The 20,473-nt window shown below is 36.1% G+C and overlaps 1 protein-coding gene across 2 annotated transcripts in view; it reads left to right on the top strand.

The window, feature by feature from the left end:
* Nucleotides 1–3,738: 3,738 nt before the first annotated feature.
* The window catches only part of LOC127413173 (5-hydroxytryptamine receptor 4-like), a 189,584-nt gene continuing 172,849 nt past the window's right edge, over nt 3,739–20,473 (top strand). For both annotated transcript variants that reach the window (XM_051650052.1, XM_051650053.1), the window contains exon 1: nt 3,739–4,018. The gene's annotated coding sequence lies outside the window, so the exon portion shown is untranslated. The remainder of the gene's footprint in view (nt 4,019–20,473) is intronic.

Raw genomic sequence — 20,473 nt, 5'->3', positions numbered from 1 at the left:
TTAGAAAAATATCATACATTCTGTCCTCCAGAAAAGAAATAATTTAGGGAAACCTCGAGTTCTCATGCTCCCATGACTCTTGAGAGCGTCAACAAGCTCTTTGGATTGTGAGAGGTCTTGGTGGTGGTCAACACATAAATTACGATACAGTTTTTTTTAATTAAAAGGTTCCCCTTCCCTGCTGAAAAGATCTGTTTAGACCAAAAAAAAAAAAAAAATTTCCAGGTAGATTATGCTGCAAGCTGGTGGACCAGCATGCTTTTCACCAGCAAAACTTATTTAAAAAAAAAATTTTGATCTCAAGGTTTTGCTGGTTAAACAGCCTACACACCAGCATCTAAAATATAACTTACAGTATGTTGGTCTTTTTAGGCGTATTGATTTCACTCACTGATAATAGCTATATTTTTATTGCTTATTTTTGTTTATTTTGTATCAAACTGCTTGGCTATGTAAATAAAAGTATTTAAAATGTTGGATCTGGACTCTCAAGGTTTTTGAGCAAAGGTTTCTATGCCTTACTTATGTCTGTTTTTTTTTTTGTTGTTGTTGTTTGTTTTACTGAAGCTATATATATAGATTAGAGAAATTGACAGAGGTTGTGAGACATGCAGATTAAAAAGGTTATATATGGATGATCAAGAAAATAGAGAACAAATCCATGATGAATTGCAATGTAGAAAAAAAATTACTGATGTGTGTGTGTGTTATTAATGATGTATAGTTCCAGTTTCTATACAATCTCACACAACTTTCAGTTCATTTATTGTTTTCAATGCTACAGTGCCATGTCGGACTGAATAATTTGGGTCATTCTTTCAAACAGGGAGAAAAATATTATGATAACAGGGTTGAAAAATTATTTGGGTGTCGACAAATAGTAATATATATATATATATATATATATATATATATATATATATATATATATATATATATATATATATATATATATACAGTGGAAGTCTTTGGCAAGTCGTTTAGGACATATATTTTGTGCATGACTCGAGTAATTGTTCCAACAATTGTTTACTCACAGATTATTTCACTTTTAATTGACTATATCACAATTCCAGTGGGTCAGAAGTTTACATACACTAAGTTAACTGTGCCTTTAAGCAGCTTGGAAAATTCCAGAATGATGTCAAGCCTTTAGACAATTAGCCAATTAGCTTCTGATAGGAGGTGTACTGAAATGGAGGTGTACCTGTGGATGTATTTTAAGGCCTACCTTCAAACTCAGTGCCTCTTTTCTTGACATCATGGGAAAATCAAAAGAAATCAGCAAGTCTGGTTCATCTTTGGGAGCAATTGCCAAATGTCCGAAGGTACCAAGTTCATCTGCACAAACAATAGTACGCAAGTATAAACACCATGGGACCACACAGCCATCGTACTGCTCAGGAAAGAGACGTATTCTGTCTCCTAGATATGACCGTAGTTCAATCAATCACAGAACAACAGCAAAGGACCTTGTGAAGATGCTGGAGGAAACAGGTAGACAAGTATCTATATCCACAGTAAAACAAGTCCTATATCGACATAACCTGAAGGTTGCTCAGCAAGGAAGAAGCCAATGCTCCAAAACCACCATAAAAAAGCCAGACTACAGTTTGCAAGAGCACATGGGGACAAAGATCTTACTTTTTGGAGAAATGTCCTCTGGTCTGATGAAACAAAAATTGAAATTTTTGGCAATAATGACCATCGTTATGTTTGGAGGAAAAAGGGTGAGGCTTACAAGCCAAAGAACACCATCCCAACCGTGAAGCATGGGGGTGGCAGCATCATGTTGTGGGGGTGCTTTGCTCTATGAGGGACTGGTGCACTTCACAAAATAAATGGCATCATGAGGAAGGTAAATTATGTGGATATATTGAAGCAACATCTCAAGACATCAGCCATGAAGTTAAAGCTCAGTCACAAATGGGTCTTCCAAATGGACAATGACCTCAAACATAGCTCCAAAGCTGTGACAAAATGGCTTAAGGACAACAAAGTCAAGGTATTGGAGGGGCCATCACAAAGCCCTGACCTCAGTCCAATAGAAACTTTGCAAGTAGGGGTGGATTATGACTAGCAAGGGCCCTAGGGCCAATTTTCTTTTAGGGCCCCCCGGTCCATTTTTCTTTTAAAGCGGAGATCTAAGCAATCTATTTTCATTGATTTAAGTTTCTTTTAAAACTTTTATATTATTTACAGTCAGATTAATTCAAACACATAGCACAGATGTGGTAAAGAATCCAATCAAACAAAACACGTTCACTGAACAGCCACTGTTCTTAAAGAGACAGTACCATTTTAACATTTGTTATACATAATGTAAACTCAGTGTAAATACTACAAATTATGCATACAAAATGCAGATATTTACAGGGACCATAGTAAATTATGAAATACTTTAACTTCATCAAACACTTTAAATATTGATGAATTTAACCAAACACAGTAGGCTCCTACAGTATCTGTGCAATGTTTGGTGAAATTCTGAAAAGATTTCAGGCAGTTCTGGCTCGCGCTTCTATATTTTTTCTAACTCATCTGAATGATGGGGTGTGTTCCATTCAGAACTGATCATCCCTACACCCTGTTTCCTTCAAAGACTTTACCCTCAATTGTGAGAGCTTCAAAGGGCTGAAAGGTGTGGGGCTCAAAAATAGTGGTCATTTAGTCATTTTTTTGGGAAATTCTGTTTGGAATGACCCTACAGCTTGGCTACCATTATTATTCTTCCATCGAAAAGCCCTGCGAAGGCATCATTTAAGCCTTTTCAAAGTGTCCAAAAGTCCCCTAGACTACATTACATTGATCGAATGTTTAAATGAGCTATGAGTCTGTTTTTGAATGTTCAAAAATGTTTCAAACTTCAGCTGTCGAAACTTCCACACAAGACCTTTAATCTGCTTTAAGATGCTTTCTTTCTTTCTTTCTTTCTTTCTTTCTTTAAAACATGTACACATTTCTAACTTCAAGCATTTAAAAATATTTTAAACTTTCAGACAAGGTTTTGTCAGATCAACATTATTGTTTGCCTCAACAAACTTTACATATGTAGTTTAATCAATAGTTCTGAACCACACAAAGTAAAATAACAATATTTTATTTTTCCCAAACACCTAAGCCTTTTATAATGTAGAGCCATCACGCAGTTATAGCAATGAATAGTGTAATAAATGTTTTTGTTCAACAGCCCTTTTATACAAAGAATAAAGCTTAATTATATAAAGCCTAACATATGAAATAATAGTCAGAACATTATATATTTTTAAACCTGTTTAAACCTATTTTTCTACAAAATAATGACATTTTAAGCACATGTTGCTTGAATTCAATAAATGCTTAAATTGCTACAATATAATTGTTTTGTAGGAAAAAAAAATATATATATATATATATATATATGCAGTATATCAACTATACATTAATACATCAACATTGTTAGTCATTTTATTTGAGAGACCACATTACAGTTGCATTGCGTACAGGTCACCTTAATTTCAGTCTATAGAGATGTCAGCGCACTTTTAAAGTAGTGATCTTAATTTAAAGTGCGTTGACATCTCTATAGACTGAAATTAAGGTGACCTGTATGCAAACAAACGCCTTGTTCAAAAATGTAAACGCGCGCGTTTCAGTTTTACGCACATATGACAACGACACTGGACGCAGGGTGACACAGAAACGCTTCTTGAAAAGGGCAACAGACACACAGAGGTGGAAGTCGTGTGAAAGAGGAGGGACTTGAGACTTCAGTTTGCGTTTCTCTGTGGAAATCGAAAGGCGCTGGCGCTCGTTTCTGCAGGACTGACCGTTGAGCCACGAAGGTGGCCGTGCGCGTATCGTATCTAGTTTGCTCTGACATAACCGTCGCTTGCAACTCACACATGACCGTGGGCATTCGGTAAACCCGGGGAATCCTAGAAGTTGTACGTTTCTTTCCAAGCGTGTGAATGACGTGAATTTCCACAGGATTTAAAGCCGTGCCATGGTTTTGACCCGCGCGCTCCACACAGAAATGGTGAGTGATTTGTTTTTATTTTTTATTTTTTATCGTTAACGAACTTGACAGCTTTGTAATTGCGCTGAAATATTGAAAGCTCATCAGTCTCTCTTTCTGTGGTAAAGCTGAAAATACACCGCAATATTTAGACTGCTATAATACATGTGGTGCATAAAATAATCTTTATATGTTGGGTATGCAGCCTATAAAATACACAGTAGTCCAACAGTATTTGATATAGACTAAAGTCTGTTCCGAAAAGAATGTGTGGGAAATATTAGCTGTAAATACGTCTGAAATAATGCTGTACTGTAAGATAAAACTTTCTCACATTTGTTGAATATTTCTGTTCTTATAACAGCAGAATTAATTCAAACTTCTGTTTTAATTCAGGGTTTTTATTCAGATTCAAAGCTGACCAACTTTGAAATTCAGTTCATAATCAAAATATACATGAAAACCCCCTTTGAAACTCTTCTGAAAACCTTTTTTTATTTTTATACGGATTTAAATGAGTCTTTTCAACAAGTGTTCTGGCTGTAACATGATCTTTGTTAACGCTTCCCGTGTCATCATTTATTATTTATAAATACAAATGTCATAATAGGCCAAGACATTCTTCACATTTGGCACAGCATTGTGTAATCTTGATAAACTGCACCATGTATCTCTAAGGACAGAGTGAATCTATGTACCTTGCCCAAAGGTGCAAGAAGCACCATGATTTGATTGATGGTGAGACTATCAAGTTCTTGATGTGTGGATTAATTAAGGCCCTTTAAAGCTTCCATTAAATATTGATATATTATGATATTTAAATATAAAAATACTTGAACAGAGCCTTATATTATTGTTCTGTTGTGATGTGTTTTAGCTGAAGGCCCCCTGAGCTCTAAAGTATCATATATCAGTTTTCTTTAGCTCTTTTTAAAATATTTCTTCATTTGCCCTCTCTTTGTTCATCATTTTGTGGATTTTAGTGACTTTACAATCAACATTTGAAAATCACCTGTGCTGACGGTAAATTTTACGGCAAGGTAATTTAATGGTTGTCACATTTGGAAAGTGTTCTCTGTCCATCACCAGGCAGTAATCCTTCTCCATAATTTGCAATTCTGAAGTTCTCCAGTGACACAGAAAGAGAGAGAAAATATAGGAAAGAGAGTAAGAGCATTAGAAATGAATACTTTTGATTTGTCTGATGAGTTTTTGATCTACTGTAAACATGGTACAGTGGTGGCAGACCATTTTTGAACACATAAGTATTATCCATAGTCCTTTATTAATGTGACTTAAAATGTGAGCTGATCTTCGTCTAAGTTATGGAAACCAATCTCACTAAAGAAATAACACAAAATAGGCACATTTCCTCATTTTTTTATTGAACATATTGAAACGTCATTCATAATCTTTGCAGGAAAAACTATGTAAACCTGTAGGATAATGGGCTCTATAAAGAGGGTAATTTCTGTCAGATGCTCCAATCAATGTGATTGGAAGAAGTGTGAGTTTGAGTGCCGTTCCCCGTAAAACAAACACAGACTTTGGCTGTTGCTATCTCAGACTATGCTCTGAATGACAGGTTTATGATGTCAAACTTGCCCTGATTAAGTGAGACTTCTAAAAACCAAAGAAAAAGATTTGTCAATATTAACAATGCTCAAAATGCAGTTGGTACAAAACCATTCTAAAGATTAGCAATATAGACAGTATATTGGCCAGGACGATTTATCAACTATAATTTGCCCATTTTTACATTATTAACAAACATTGGCCAGTAGGCCTATTCATCCAGTGCAATATTCGTGGCTGATTATCAGAAGCATTAGGTTAGCCTTGTCAGTGGATAATGCATATTTTCTATTTTCAAATATTTAGCAGTAAATTGTGAGTAACTATTGTGTTAAATAAGTGTTCATTTAATTTCAGCAATTTTACAAACAATGACAACTGGCCAACCTGCGCTCTAGAAATTGGATTTGGCATCAGCCACTGAAAAACTAAAGATTTTAGTCTTCAAAATTCATGGTCAACCAGACAGTGTTAAAACATGGATATCCAACAGCATATTTTTTTCCTCCTGTTAGTGTTCTGCTAAAATCACTCCAAGAGCTCTCCATTCTATTTTGCAATGGCTAATCAGTCAAAATGTATGCATTTCCAATAAACAGAAAATACTGAAAAAAAAACAACAAAAAAAAAACAGGTGTGAATATAGGCAACATATTAGATGAGTGACTTAGATGGAGGCTCTCATTTTAGGTTAAAATAATGAATACAGGACTACATATTAGGGCTGGGTATTGATACAGATTTCCAGATTTGATTAGATTCCGATCCACAAGCTGTTGATTAGATTCTGATTTCAATTAAATTCTGTTCCGATTCATATGGGGTAAATTTCAGTTATAATGTCTATTTTGCTTACATATGAAATATATTCATCCTGAGCTAATGCTGTTAATTATACAGGGGACCATCTAATTGATACAATATGAAAATATAAATTTTATCATTTTGGTCACATTTTTTATTTAAGAAAACATACAAATCAATGTATTCCAACAATAAATATGATGTCTTGAAATTGCATATATTGTATTGTGCATGTATATATATATATATATATATATATATATATATATGTAATTTTATACATGCATAATTTGTAGTGTATACAAGTATTTCCATTGATTTGTAGAACACATGCTTAAATGATACTGCCTCTAAGAATACTGGCAGTTCATCAGCATTAATGTAAATTATTCCTTTACCCCACCTGAGCTATGCGTGATTGAAATAAATCATTGTAAAGAACAGAAAGGTATATATATATATATCTCATCTTAGGACACATTACACGGAACGAGTCAAACCAAACATTTTACTCCCAACAAAAAAAAAAGAGACTCTTCATCATACTAAATCACTGGTGATTAAAATCTGAAAATGTACTAACTAGTGGCAAATCACAAATATTTTTTGTTGCATAGCGTGAAATTTGGTCACATGTGCAAGTGTTTTACTCATATAGTAGAGGGTTGCGCATAGAGTAAAATATTGACCTTGGATGAAATGAAAATCAAAAAAAAAAAAAAAAGTTCTGATGGAATGCTTAGGTAGTGATCCTAAAATAGATAGCAGAGACTATTGGATCTCCTCTGTTCTGCTGTCAAGTCATGTCATTTTTATTTGTATAGCGCTTTTCACAACACACATCATTTCAAAGCAGCTTAACAGAAAATGAAGCTGTACTGTCTGTAATGTCTTAGCATACGACTGTTCTGTATTGCTGTACTAAGCATTAGCAATGGGAGGATTCATCACATATCCAGAGAGCTGCTAGGTCAATTTGTGTTTATGCAATAATGAGTGCAGAGCTGTCAATATTGCTGTGCCAAGCACGGAACGAATGTGTTTTGACAGATAGCTTAGTAGGGAGCACTGGCCAGAAGATCAATAAGTGCTCTTTTACAATGCATTAGGGCCCCTATGCTGAGCCCAAAACCAAAGGTGAAGCTCAGAGCAACTGCGAACATGCAGCTCTCTTTACATTTCCTGAAACTCCGCAATCAATTTCCTCTTTTGTGTAATCACTTTGTATGGACCCAAGGTGTAAATCCATTGATTAAATAGAATGTAGTTGTAGGCAGAGCTGGAGTTTTCAATTTTCAATGGGAGCCATGTTCAACAATGTTCGATTTTGACATAAAGGATTAATGAGTTTGGGACACCACAGTGATTGGGATGATTCATTTTCATCCCTTGTGTTGCCCTGGAAGTTGAGAAGCTTGTTGAGGAAACATCTTATGCTGGTTGAGAGGAGAAACGTTTTATCTACTCACTGAGCTGCTGTCAGTTGTGACTTCAATGCATTAACAGGTAATGGTAAATGTCATTTGTATCTCAGAGTTTAGCCCTCTGCAAATCTTGAGATTACTGCAGTAATAGAAAGTGTTTAGGAATCAAGTTTTTTAATGAGGTACAGACATGGTTTCCTCAATGTGAACAAGGGCTCTTGTTTTGCCTCACTGACCAAAAATGGGCACTGACCCCAGACAGAAACAGTGGGATGAATGCTGTATGCACAATTACCCCGCCTATCCTGTTTCCACCTCATCTGACCTAAGCTCACATTTTTGGGTTCAAATCTGGACTTTTGTCTTGTAGTGATATCGTATGGATATATGTTAGGTAAAATTGATGTTTATTTAAACACCTGTTGACCCCAGGTTCCATCACTTATGATGTGTCCAAGTTGTATCTTGAGGTGTATGTCAGAACTAACATAGGGAAATACCAAGGTTAGAATTAAATTAATGTTCTGGATTCAATACAAGTTCAATCAACAGCATTTGTGGCATAATGTTGTTTACCACAAAAAATTATTTTGTCTTGTTCCTCTTATTTAAAAAAAAAAAAGAAAAGAAGCAAAAATCGTGGTTACAGTATTAAGGCACTTACGATGTAAGTGAATGGGGCGGACAGTAAACACTAAAATACACATTACTTCAAAAGTCTAGCCACAAAACATAAACATTTGACATGTAAACATGATTTTAGTTTGATAAAATCGCTTTCTAGCCTTATCTATGTAAAATTATATCCAATGTTACAACTCTGTTACCATGATAACCTAATGCCGGCTTACAGTAAACACTGTAAGCAATTTTATGACACTAAAATAATGTATAACAAAGATTGTATCATCTAAAATGATGTTAGCATGTATAAAATTTACATATTGTGGTTATACTTTTGAAAAAGTGTGCATTTTACTGTTAATGGACAGGCCCCATTCACCCCCATTCAGTGAATTGGCCTTACTGTAACTGCGATTTTAGCTTTTTTAAATAAACAAGGTGTGAGTAAAATTATTTTCTGTAATAATTAACATTATGCTACAAATGTTGTCTATTGTGGTTAACTTGTACTGAACCCAGAACATTCCTTTAATTGCACAAAATATCATACTAGGTCTTCAATTTATCAGAGCCTTTATAAGGAACACTTTATAAAATATCAAAAAATTACATGTAAAATGATGGTATTTTGTAACCCATAGTACTATATAACACATTGTACTTTACATCAAAGAATGGCTTGAGCATTATGTTTAGGTTTGGGATAATGTGCATCAGCTGGTCATTATTACAAAATAAACCCTGACAGGTTGATCCCTGACGCAAAGCACATAGATAAATAAATAAATGGCCATTAAATATTGTTTTGAGTTTAAATGATTATGTTTGAAGAAAGAGACCACAGACTGATCCAAGAGACATAAGACTAGCACTACTATTGGTCAATTATTCCAGAGTGCCGTGTAATAACATAACAGCCTAATAAAACTACATGATGGTCAAGTATGTGACATATCTTAATCTAACAGTAGTTACACTGATAGCATCACATTGGATAAGGTTTACATAGGAACATTTGTGCTGCACCTCAGTTTACAGTATTAGAAGAAACACCCATTACAAATTCATTGTTACGAAAAAGCATTGTTTGTAATATTGAATATTTTGTATAAATATTCATATAAATATTCATATAATTGATTTACCTTTGCCTTAAAGAAAGCCACCTTCTCCAGTGGGTTTTTTATGTTTCTGAACAACACTCCAATTTCAGTTTCACAGTCCTTTGCAGTTTTACAGTCATTTACCTCAAAAATCCAGGTGCTCTGGTGCCTAGTGTGAGTTATCAGAAGACTGATGGCCACATTATTAGAGTGGGACTCAGAGGAGGCATGAAAGCAAAGGAACACCTGGATTTCTGTTTATTACCCTCATGATGTCCACTAGTATTACAGCACATCTCAGTGAAGATCACGGCAGTCCATAACCTGCAGTGCTGGAGCCACGAAAGCACTCTTATTAGGTGCACTCAACTTTCAGGGGAGCAAAAAAGCTCCAGTTAGTTATTTCTGAGAAAGTAAATTTTTACAGTAGGTTAGAGACATTCATACTAAAGCGGTACATGCTGAGTTTGTTAACTTACATCTTACACAATTACACCATTACTTCAACATTTTCAGATTGTTCTTTTTCTTCACTAAATTTAATTAGTAAGCCTTTATTTTGTTTTAAAATCCTCCATTCCCCCTGTGAACTGGATTGATAGGACATACACTCACTTAACACTTTATTAGGAACACCTGTACACCTGACTTATTTATGCAATTCTCTAATCAGCCAGTCATGTGGCAACAGTGCAGTGCATAAAATCAGGCAGATACGGGTTAGGAGCTTCAGTTAATGTTCACATCAACCATCAGAATGGGGGAAAATGTGATCTCAATGATATTGACTGGCATGATTGTTGGTTCCAGACAGGCTGGTTTGAGTATTTGTGTAACTGCTGATCTCCTGGGATTTTCACTCACAACATTCTCTAGAGTTTACTCAGAATGGTGCCAAAAACAAACAGCAGTTCTGCGGATAGAAACGCCTTGTTGATGAGAAAGGTCAACGGAGAATGGCCAGACTGGTTTGAGTTGACAGAAGTGCTATGGTAACTCAGATAACCACTCTGTACAATTGTAGTGAGCAGAATAGAATCTCAGAATGCACAACATGTGGAACCTTGAGATGGATGGGCTACAACAGCATAAAACCACATCTGGCACTTTATTTGGACCATAGTGTTCCTAATAAAGTGCTCGGTGAGTGTATTTGGTAGCATCTGGACCTGTTTCCAAGATCTGAGCTTTTAAAAGTTTATTAAAAAGAAAAATTGAATGAAACATAAGGCAAAGTCCTTTGGCTCAGCCATTTAAGGCAGAGGCGCAGCGTTGAAACTAGTACACCTATGACATGAGACTACTTGGAGATATGACAAAAACAGGCTTGCTTCTGTCAGTGCTCATCTGCCCATGGACAGAAAACAATCCCAGGGACAGAGTGCTTGCTCTTCTGTGTGCTTTCCTGGCTTGCGTAAATGTGGCCGACCCTGTCACTGTTTTATCTCTGTCACTCTTTACTAGACTCCGTTAAAGAAATCTGCAGTCAGGGATGTTAAATCATTCCATATGTTACAGGTCATATCAGTTTGTCTCGCAGTGACCTATGAAAACATGACTTTAATTTGCATAGTGTTCCCGAAGTACATGAGATGACTTATGGAATTTAATTGCTGGCAGATGAGACTGCGTGTGTGACATGAGAAGGATATTGACATAGTACAGATAATATTTGTTCTGCATAATAACAGCCATTGCCCTTAATGATTAGTTGTTTTTTATTACCAGTAGCTTTACTGCAGTCACTTAGCCAGGACTACACGAAGCTACTTTTCTCTCCAAGGCAAACAAACTTGATATTCTAATCAGGTTTTTGCCATTGTATTTCCACAAAAGAGCCAGTTTAAGTTGTTCGCCAAATAATTGATTAAACGCACTCAGTCCTTGGCTTGTGAATTGCCCAGTCTGGAAAGTGACCAGTGCAAACACTCCATAGTTGAATAAAAAATGTTGTGCTTTGCTAGACAAAAAGAAAATGCCATATGGCTGCACACCGAGCAATGTGCTCACGTTATCTCAGCCGATTCCAAGAAAAGGCATCATTTTGGGGTGATATGTAAATCCATACCACGGTCTATTGTAGTGAATGAAAAGGTTAGGGAGCAGCCTACCACCTGACTGATAAATCCGGCAAACTGCCTCTCAAGCACACTGTGGATCTTGTTGAGCCGGAGGTTCCGTGCAGCCCCTTTCCACCACACTTTGTCTGTGCAACCCCACTTAGCTCAGATGAGGGAGACCGGCTTTAACACTAACAAAAGCAGCACTCCACAATCCATCCAAGTCCTCTCGTCGTGTCTGCTCTCTGCATGAGTTTGCACAGAGTCTGAATTCCAGGTCTGGTGCAATCCAAAAGCTCCACATCTGACACTTAGACTAGGAGTGCATGAAACCCAGACAGCAAACTGTGAAGTATTTACTCAGAAGAAACTCGAGAGCGAAATCATCATAATTTACCCTGGCAAAGGTGCACCAGCTTTATTACGCCTGTATGAGATGCCAACGCGTCCTCTGCACCCGCTGACTCTAGAAAATAAACACATAGAGCTACAGCCCACTTCACAACGTGAAAATGGATTCCCCTAAGCTTTTTTTCCTTGCCGGGGTTCATCTATTAAAACCGTTTTGATGTGCAGCACGAATGGAGCTTCTGGGCTTGCCTTTTTTTCATGCTTTCTGCTTTGTGCAGATTCATTAAAATAAATTTGATTTGATTAATGTATTTCAACAAAATGTTTAATGCTTACAAAATGATATCTTGGAACATATTAATGATTTGTACAATTGATTGAAGAGAAGAAACAAAATACTCCCAAAAATATTACCCAAGAAGGAAAACTTTTACTGCTTTCCAGACATTCCTACTGCATTATTGTAGTTCTTATACATAAATTTAAGGAAACCCTAAACTGTAAACTCAGCACAATATCGCAAAACATTACAGTATGTGGATTTGTTACTGTTGTTTTTAAAATAGAGCGCAATGCTGTTTGTGTAATGTTTGATGTGTTTGTTCATATATTTCATGTCTTTTATTTTGAAAAGTTTAGTTCCTGTTTCATGTCATGCATTCCCTAGTCATGTGATTCCTGTTTCCCTCCATGTTCATGTGTCTTGTTTTCATTGGGTTATTGTCTTGTTATCTTGTTATCAGTTCTGTCTGTTCATTGGTTCCCTCGTCATTGTTTTACCCCTTGTCCATGTATTTAAACCCTAATGTTTTCCATTGTCCTTTGTCAGGTATTGTGTTTGGTCACGTCACGTCACGTCACGTCACGTCACGTCACGTCACGTCACGTCACGTCACGTCACGTCACGTCAAGTCAAGTCAAGTCAAGTTTTTTTTTTTTTACGTCATCGTTGTGTGTCACGTTAAGAGTGATGCAAAAGACCATTTGAAATCCGATTAGAGCAGCCAGAGTGTCTGGACTCAGACGCATCTAAAAAAAATCAGATTTAAATTGCATTTGAAACCAATGCGCATTGGAAAAAATCAGATTTCATGTGTTTTTTTTTGCTGTCCAGACTATCAAAACTCATCTGGATATGCCAAAAATCGCATTTTTAGTGACAGTCTTAACATAGCCGTCAAGTTCATGTTTATATTTCACGTTTGTAGTTGGGGTTTTTGGATTTCACTTTTGTTCATAAAATTGCACTTGGGTTCTTCACTTCATCATCATCACCTTTGTCATTGCCAGCACCAGTGCATCGTTATAGTTTGTTTTTCAAGTAAATTTAACCACTATTTACAGAATTCATTGTACTGTGCATTACTGTCTCCCTTGCATTTATATAAATGCCATTAATTACATAATTTCCCTGTCTGCTTTACAACTTCAATATAAGTTGAGAGAAAATTAATATGTAGAAATTAATCTGGGTTTTTTCCTCTAGTCATCCATAAGAAAAGAAACAAAGGAATTTGCTGGGGATTACAATGTTGTATGAGCCTTGTGCAAACATTTCATAACTGAATCTAACACGTAGGGTTACAATCACTGAAGCATTAAAATAAATAACCTATTTGATTGCTCTACCCTTCTTCATTGGAAAGAAAGATGTATGCATTTAGTTTAGACTATCTATGTGACTTCCGCATTAACAAATTATTTCTATATCAATAATACTACTCATTTGTAATCAATTTCTAAAACACTTTCATAAGGAGAATCAAAAATGTGCTTGCTACCTTGGTAACACTGGACATAGTCCTACTAAATTCATGCATTTAATCATGTCAAGCCAGTGTTTTTATGGTTGCCATTCTGCTGTCACTTAACACATTTACATAAATAGACACAAAATAATTCCTGTGAGTTATTGTTACAATTATTATTTAGTTACATTATCAAAATATGCAAGAGAAGTAAAAAAAAAAAATCTCAGTAAAATATGTGAGGTTGTGCAGGTAGACTTGATACTGTGTGTATATGTGTGGTATGTATGTACAGTTGTGCTCAAACGTTTGCATACCCTGGCAGAAATTGTGAAATTTTGTGAAAATATGACTGATCATGCAAAAAAACTGTTTTTTATTTAAGGATAGTGATCATATGAAGCCATTTATTATCACAAGTTGTTTGGCTCCTTTTTTAATCATAATGATAACAGAAATCACCCAAATGGCCCTGATCAAAATGTACATACCCATGAATGTTTGGCCTTGTTACAGACACACAAGGTGACACACACAGGTTTAAATGGCAATTAAAGGTTAATTTCTCACACCTGTGGCTTTTTAAATTGCAATTAGTGTCTGTGTGTATATATATATATATATATATATATATATATATATATATATAGTTAATGAGTTTGTTAGCTCTCATGTGCAGGCACTGAGCAGGCTAGATACAGAGCCATGGGGAGCAGAAAAGAACTGTCAAAAGACCTGCGTAACAAGGTAATGGAACTTTTTAAAGATGGAAAAGGATATAAAAAGATTTCCAAAGCCTTGAAAATGCCAGTCAGTGTTCAATCACTTATTAAGAAGTGGAAAATCCAGGGATCTCTTGATACCAAGGCAAGGTCAGGTAGACCAAGAAAGATTTCAACCACAACTGCCAGTAGGATTGTTTGGGATACAAAGAAAAACCCACATGTAACTTCAGGAGAAATACAGGCTGCTCTGGAAAAAGACAGTGTGGTTTTTTCAAGGAGCAGAATACGATGATACTTGAACAAAAATGAGCTGCATGGTCGAGTTGCCAGAAAGAAGCCTTTACTACGCCAATGCCACAAAAAAGCCCGGTTACAATATGCCCGACAACAGCTTGACACACCTCACAGCTTCTGGCACACTGTAATTTGGAGTGATGAGACCAAAATAGAGCTTTATGGTCACAAACATAAGCACTATGTTTGGAGAGGGGTCAACAAGGCCTATAGTGAAAAGAATACCATCCCCACTGTGAATCATGGTGGTGGCTCACTGATGTTTTGGGGGGGTGTGAGCTCTAAAGGCACGGGGAATCTTGTGAAAATTGATAGCAATATGAATGCAGCATGTTATCAGAAAATACTGGCAGACAATTTGCATTCTTCTGCACGAAAGCTGCGCATGGGACGCTCTTGGACTTTCCAGCACGACAATGACCCTAAGCACAAGGCCAAGTTGACACTCCAGTGGTTACAGCAGAAAAAGTTGAAGGTTCTGGAGTGGCCATCACAGTCTCCTGACCTTAATATCATCGAGCCACTCTGGGGAGATCTCAAACGTGCGGTTCATGCAAGACAACCAAAGGCTTTGCATGACCTGGAGGCATTTTGCAAAGACAAATGGGCAGCTATACCACCTGCAAGAATTTGGGGCCTCATAGACAACTATTACAAAAGACTGCACGCTGTCATTGATGCTAAAGGGGGCAATACACAGTATTAAGAACTAAGGGTATGCAGACTTTTGAACAGGGGTCATTTCATTTTTTTCTTTGTTGCCATGTTTTGTTTTATGATTGTGCCATTCTGTTATAACCTACATTTTAATATGAATTCCATAAGAAATAAAAGAAATGTGTTTTGCCTGCTCACTCATGTTTTCTTTAAAAATGGTACATACAGTATATTACCAATTCTCCAAGGGTATGCAAACTTTTGAGCACAACTGTATGTGTATATATATATAAACACCAATCAGCCACTACATTAAAACCACTTGCCTAATATTGCGTAGGTCCAACTCGTGCCACCAAAACTGCGCCAACCCGCAAGTGCTGATCTTCTGGGATTTAACATACAACAGTCTCTAGAATTTACTCTGAATGGTGCCAAAAACAAAAAACATCCAGTGAGCGGCAGTTCTCTGGATGGAAACGCCTTGTTGATGAGAGAGGTCAACAGAGAATGGCCAGACTGGTTCGAACTGACAAAGTCTATGGTAACTCAGATAACTGCTCTGTACAATTGTGGTGAGAAGAAAAGCATCTCAGAATGCTATTTGGAGATGCTGTTTTGGTGGCATGAGGGGGACCTAAACAATATTAGGCAGGTGGTTTTAATGTTGTGGCTGATCGGTGTGTGTGAATATATATGCTATATATTTGCAATAATACTGTTAATGAGTGTAATGTCAGTGGGATTTTAAAGAATATACAGTATGTGTAAATGTTGATGTTACTACTTTGTGCTTTCCAATCTTAATATGCAGAGATGACCCTAAGTAACCCATTTATACTGTAGGTTGTTTCCTCCAAAAAAGGAAACACTGTGGCTATGTGACATTGAAAACATTGCTCGGTTTGTTTGAGCATCCTGCCCAGCCCTATATAGCAACATTGGCTAAACCAGTGGCATGAGTTTAGGGTGGGGACTATCTGTTTGTTTGACCAAAGGCAGGTCAGGGGAGTCTTCAAGAAACCTGTTTGAAAACAGTCATTAAATGTGTAATGGTGATGCTAGTGGCACAGAAATGACTTCACCTTTAAAATTTATCACTAACTGTTACCGGCAACTCAGTCAGGCTGTCAGTCCTGACAGGCTAGCTTAAGCAATATCTCTACTGATGTCAGCAGTACTCTAAGCTCAGTGATGTATAAAACTGGCTGGTGCTCACCTAGAATGCCTACAATTTGTGATGTGATGTCTTCCATCTACCTAGTCAAGAAGACCAACATGCTTACTATTATTGAACCTTCCTTGGAGTGAAATGAAATGACAGAAAATTACTAAAGATGTTTATAATAATTACAGTTATTAGGGATAACAGATTGCTTAAACTTGATAGGGACCTATTCCAATTGTCTGAAAGAGACAGAAACTTGCATTTGTATTCTTAGGGATGCAATTTTGATGCCTGTATATTTTACAGTTCATTAACCTTTATATTATTAAAGAGGCCCTATTATGCTTTCGGGGATTTTACCTTTCCTTTAGTGTGTAGCATAGCTCTTTATGCATGTAAACTAGGGTGACCATACGTCCTCTTTTTCCTGGACATGTCCTCTTTTTCGGACCTTAAAACGTGGCTTTAGTTGCATTATGATGTGCATCTGGTCTAATACTTCACTGTGTGTGCACGCATATTTGCATTGCTTTAACCCCTCTTTGTAAGTCCCACCTTCTCGCACACCGATTGGTAGATTTATAAGAGGCTTGCAGCAACTATTGGCCAAATTCCTGCCTGTCAATCTCTCTGCGAACGCACAAAGCACTGTTGTGTTCGGCATCAAACATTTGCTTGACAGTAGCAGCAAATGGCAGCTGAGTGGAAACAATGCCCAAACAAAAGTGCAAATTTACAGAAGATTTGCACAGAAAATTCCCATGCTTTCGTCCAGGTCGAGAACCGTGGGAAGCAGAATGTATGACATGTAAAGCTGGCACTTATGCGACAGTTGCTAATAAAGGTGCAAGTGATTTAGAAGCACACATTAGCTCTACGAAGAATAAAGGGTCAGCAAAAGGTGTAAGTTCATCAGGTAAATTAACGGACTACTTTTTGCAGCCAGGTAAAATTGTTATCACATTGCTTCATTTTCCATGGCCATTCAAAATAATAGTAATAGTAAATGAAAGTACACTCATGGCATAAAATATTTTATTGTAGTACATGGACATTCAAAAGAATGTTGGAAATTGTTATTTTTATATATATATATATATATGTTATGGTAATAAAGTGTCTTTTTCACTGTATTAAAGTTTGCATTCATAGTAACACTGTTTTGAACCCTATTATTCCGTTATGTAAGGGGCGTTAAATTTCTGACACGCTCTACGCAGATGACCAATCACAACAGACTAGGCCAGCTGACCAATCAGAGCAAACTGGGCTTTTTGGAAAGGGGGGCTTTAAAGAGACAGGAGGTAAATCAGAGTGTTTGGGCCAGAGGATGAAGAGAGGAGAAAAGAAATGTACAGTATGAGAAAAATAATGTCTCAATAACATAAAAGCATGTAAACCTATTCTAGTATACCCCCAAAATAAAATTATGAACCTGTAAATTAGGATAATATGGGCTCTTTAAATTATATAAACTTGATACACTAATAATCTGGAACTATAAAAATTAGGGATGCTCCGATCAGGATTTTTACAGACAATACCGATCACCGATCTTCTTGTCACCTGATCAGCCGATACCGATCCCGATACTGATCATTTCACCTTTTATCAGGATCTCTGTCATAACTGTATATACAAGCTTTCTGTACACTGTCCCTTTTAATTGAATTTTCCTCTCCCCAGTAATATCACTTTGCCTATTTATTTCTGACAAAAACCGTTTAAAAAGTTTAAAAGGCTTATTAAAAAAGCTTTTTTTTTTTTTTTTTTAAAAAGACTTTAAATCAAGTATAGGCTAACAAAATATTCTCTAGCTATATTGAGATAAAAAATATTTTTTTTTAAATTAAGCAGTGTCAAACTGAAAACCCATAGGTGCAATTAAACTTAATGTGACATTTTTGGTTATTGATTCATTGTCATTATTTCATATAATTATTATTCCTTATTTTATTTTGATTTTATTAATACGTTTAATACATTATATTATGGAATCTTAATATTGTATAAATAATTATTATTTTTATATATGCCTTTTCATTTAGTTGGACGATTGTATTAATAGTTAATTTTTCACTTGTTGCTGCTTGAACTTTAATGAGGGGAACATGCGGTCTCATGAGAGATGAAAGGAAAGCGGAGAAAGAGTGCATGTTTCTGGACTCTACAAGTGCTACTACTGTTAAGGTCATTTAGTCTGGAGATGTTTAATAAAGATGTTTTAATTATACCACATCTTGTAACTCGCGTTATTACTGAGATGCCTATGCCCAGCAGACACTGAGAAGCTGCTGCCATGAATGCTGTGAAATGCCAAATTAACAGTACAGTACACAAGCTTTTCATATTCGCCATACCTCTCCCACTGCATATTTCTTAACTGCTGAATCAAGTTTGTTGTCTTACAACACTATGCCAGTATTCCCCACACTTCGTGATGCCATGACAGTGCTGCTCAAGCCTTAAAGGAGCCGCACCGTCTTTTGCGACATGAGCAATCGATTTATGTGATCGGCCAAATTACAGATCACCGATCGAGTCATAGGACGTGAATATTGGCCAATACCGATCGGTGGCCGATTGATCGGAGCATCCCTAATAAAAATCTGTTTTTAATGTATTGTTAATCACTCTAGTAATTGCAAAAAGGCACATGATGATATAAATCAGTAGTGGCCCTTCTAGGAGCAATTACCAATAAACATGTAGAGACAGTGTGCACAGTGTCACTCACACAAACACAAAACACCATCAAGGTAACACATGTGAAATTAAAATAATGCATCAAACATGAACTAAACTACATAAAATATAACACGGAACACCCCAAATGCATAACTGATACTGAAACTAAGAAGAAACATAACTATTCCCATAAAATATAATGAAATGCAATGGGTCATTATTGTTTTTTACCTTAATTTTAACAATTATTTATCATGAAAAGTACATGTACTTTCTTGTTAAACATAATATACATTTTTACCGTTAATTATACAAAAAATGTACAGTGAAGGACATCTGTTTAATTACATGTAAACGAAATACCTTGTAAAATTTGCCATAGTCATTACAATCAGCATGTGTCTTGTTTTCTTTCAGCTGTGCATGGGAATAAACGAAGGCAAAATTGTGTCAAAATTATAGCATTTGAATGTGTACTACATTGTGATTGTTGATTGTGATTCTTGTATAAATACATGTATACCATTTTTTTTTTTTTTTTTTTTTGCAATAAAACACTTGTAAATGCACTTTTATTAAATGTTAGTAGCTACTGCATGTTTCCATCCAAGATGCAAATTAAATTTATGCGAAAGCGAAAAAAAACAAAACATAATATCACAAAAACAATGTGCAAATAAAGCCGCATTTCTATCCCATGTGTTCAAAACAACAAAATTGTCACTTCTGGAGAAACTACTCGCGGTTTAGAGCACACAGACAAAACACGGTAAAGAACTTCTCTCATGTCTGGGAGCAACAGCACATCACACAGTTCTGGGAGCACTATGTGTGTGTGCGTTCTTTGCCATGCAGATAAACCCAGCTATTGGAAGAGAGAGACTCGGCTAACTGACAGTAAGAAAAAATGTTGCCCTTTCAATGCATAAGTAGACTTTGCCATAAAAAATAATGGTGTAACTTAGTTACTTTTATTAGGAGTAACACAGTACTTGTGAACTATGATTTGTTCTACAAGGATTTCTTTCTTGCTGTGTGGAAATTAAGAGTCAGTATTATCAAGAAATTGGACTGCCCTTGGACAAAGTAGAGATGGTGATACAGGTCATTCAAAACAAATGTAAATGTACAGTACATATATATGTAATTGCAATTGAAAAATGTAAATTGCAAGGTAACATAGTTCTGGATAGTAGCTAGAGAATATGTGTGGGATTTCTGTGACATTTCATTTACTATGCATCTAAACACATAA

Source organism: Myxocyprinus asiaticus, chromosome 22, assembly GCF_019703515.2.
Source record: "Myxocyprinus asiaticus isolate MX2 ecotype Aquarium Trade chromosome 22, UBuf_Myxa_2, whole genome shotgun sequence".
Lineage (NCBI taxonomy): Eukaryota > Metazoa > Chordata > Actinopteri > Cypriniformes > Catostomidae > Myxocyprinus > Myxocyprinus asiaticus.
This window is presented reverse-complemented; position numbering and strand designations above follow the sequence as displayed.